The sequence below is a fragment of the Ursus maritimus genome, assembly GCF_017311325.1.
Source record: "Ursus maritimus isolate PB19 chromosome X unlocalized genomic scaffold, ASM1731132v1 scaffold_X1, whole genome shotgun sequence".
NCBI lineage: Eukaryota > Metazoa > Chordata > Mammalia > Carnivora > Ursidae > Ursus > Ursus maritimus.
In genome coordinates, this window is record NW_024423319.1 from 5211329 (window position 1) to 5214269 (window position 2941).

Sequence of the window (2941 nt, forward strand, 5' to 3'; positions counted from 1 at the left end):
ATTTAGTAAATATTTATTGTGCACCTACTATGTTCCAGATACTGTGCCATTCAAGATTTAGCATGGGAGAATCTGGCTTTGGAATCAGGCAAAATTGGATTCTAATTCCAGCTCTGCCCTTGGCTATGAGCTTGGCAGCCTTGGGCATGTTACATAACCTGTTCAAGCCTCTGTTTCCTCGTGGGTAAAATGGGGATAATAATAGCACGGGGCCACACAGAATTGCTGTTAGGAGTAAATGAGGTAGATAATGGCTATATGTGCCACATATTGAAGGAGGCTCACTAAGTCGTAATATATGATGTCTGTAAGCTGGGGCCTGTTTGATGAAATGTAACAGGAATAAATGTCAAGTTTTATATCTGAGTTAAAAACTCGGTTGCAACATAACACATCACTTGCACAAGTGAAGAACAAGAAAGGATTGAACTGGGAAGAGCTTGTGTGAAAAAGAGCTGTGGGGTTTAATTGACCACAAGTTTCCTGTGAGCCAGCAGAGTGATCTGGCCACCTAAGGACTAATGTAATTTTAGATGGCATTAATAGAAATGGAGAGTTGAGATCCTGGAAAATGATTGTTTCACTGTCCTGTGTGCTCTGTGCCAGTCAGGTCACTTCAGATGTACAGGATTGCATTTTGCTCACAGTGTTTCTGGATAGACAATGACAAACTCATTGACAAATTGTCCAGAAGTGGTAACCTAGCTTGGGAGGCATTGGAAAACTCTTTCTTGAGGATGAGATTAAAAGAACCCAGGGAGGGAAACACTGAGGCAATATTTGAAACAGTTCTTTCTTCTAATGAAAATGTTTACAGAACACACCCCACATCCAATCTGTCAGCAATTTCTGTTGGCTCTTTTCTCGGATTATATCAATAATCCAACAATTTCTCATCACCTCTCTGCTACTGTGCTGACCTAGCCCCCCCCCCGCCTTGCCTGATTATTGCAATAGCCTCCTAGCAGATCTCTCTGCTTCCACCCTCACCCCTCAGTCTACTGTCCATGCAGAATGCTAGATAGTCCTTTGGAAATGTGAGTTTAATCATGTCACTCCAGTGACTTCCTATTTTATTCATGGTGTAAGTTAAAGTCCTTACAAAGACCTACAAAGGTCTTACTTGGCCTGGCTCCCACCACCTCTCTGACCTCATCTCTTGCTCTCCCCCTTACTTACTCAGCTCCAGCTACTAGAGTCTAGTCACAGTTCCTCCAACCATCCAGGCATTCTCCTGTCTCAGGGCTGTTGCTCTTGCTGCTCTCCCTGACAAGAATCCACCTTACCTAGATACCTGTGTGGCTTGTTCCGTTTGCCCTTCAAACCGTAGGTCAAATGTTACCTTCTCGGTGAGGTGTTCTCAACTACCCTTTTTATTTATTTTTGTTTTTTTTTTAATTTTTATTTATTTGTCAGAGAGACAGAGAGAGAGAGCGTGCACAAGCAGGGGGAGCAGCAGGCAGAGGGAGAAACAGGCTCCCTGCTGAACAAGGAGCCCGACATGGGACTCGATCCTAGGACCCTGGAATCATGACCTGAACTGAAGGCAGACACTCAACTGACTGAGCCACCCAGGTGTCCCTCAGCTACCCTTTTTAAGTTGCTACAGTTTCTCCACCGGACACACACTTATGTATTTCCTTTCTCTGCTTTATTTTTCATCACATCATTTAATCATTGGTCAATACTCTATAGCATATGCTTCTATACAGTAAAAGATATATAAAATATGTAAAAGCTGCTGTGGTTGAACCTGGCCAGGGTTGGGTGGGCATGAACTCTACCCCCTCTGAGGCCGTTAACTGAGTTGACTATGTAGAGATACATTTGCAAATGAATGTTGCCCAAGCCCTGGAAGCACCACTAGTGAGATATTCTGAACTTAGAGAGGACAGCTCACATCTTCTGGGCGCTGTAAGACTATTATGTGTAAGAAGTAGACTCCGACTGGGCTGCGACTTGAGGTAGAATTAGAGCCATCAAATACAAATGGAATGTACACAGGCAGACATGGGATCAATCAAACAATTAAAAAATCTAAGGTTGTATCATGAAGTGGTGAGTTCCCCACCCTTGGAGGTGTACAGAAAGAGGCTGTAAATTCTGCTGTGATGGAGATTATATACTGGGTTAGAGATTGGACCACACCACCTTGACAATCTTTGTAGGTGTGAGATGCTGGGGCCAAAGGTGTGTGAGCTCAAGGATCGGGTTAATTTACATTTGTTTTTTAAACACGGGGAGAGGATCTTTGGCCTGTGTTCCTGGAGTCCCACAGACAAATTATGCTCCTAAAGGTCCATTCCACCCTAACTGAGATTCCGTTTCCCAGAAATTACCTGATGCTAGGCTGATGATTAGAGGCCAGCCAGGGGTAAAGGGACTGATTCCCATGGCAACCAGGTTGAAAAAAGTGCCATGTGGAGCACTGTCAGCAACAAGCTAAGGTTGCATTATAAATAGATATTTAATTCATTGAGATAGTTTGTGACGACTTCTGCATTATAAATAGATATTTAATTCATTGAGATAGCTCTGACAGTGAGTAGGAAAGTTAAATCCCAAAGCCACTCTTTGTCTTTAAGTATTTCACAGTTAATTGACAACTATTTTTTACCTTCTAAAACATGTAGAACTTGGTTCTCTAAGTGAAAGAATGGTATATGTGAGTGTTTTTAGAAAACCAACTAACAGTCCAGTGTCACAATATTTCTATTTGTTTCTCATTGAAAGGTTTATCAAAATTTTATCTGATTCCATGAGTGCCTGTATTTAAATCTTTTTGACATAAGAGACCCCAGCTTCAATGTCTGAATTTCACAAGAGTCTTTTTTTTCTGTCATTTTTGCTTCATCTTCTTCCTGCTCTTCTAACTGAGAGGCATCTCTAGATTTCAGACCTTGGCCCTCCGCTCTTTTCTTCCCATTTCTCTTTCCCTTGG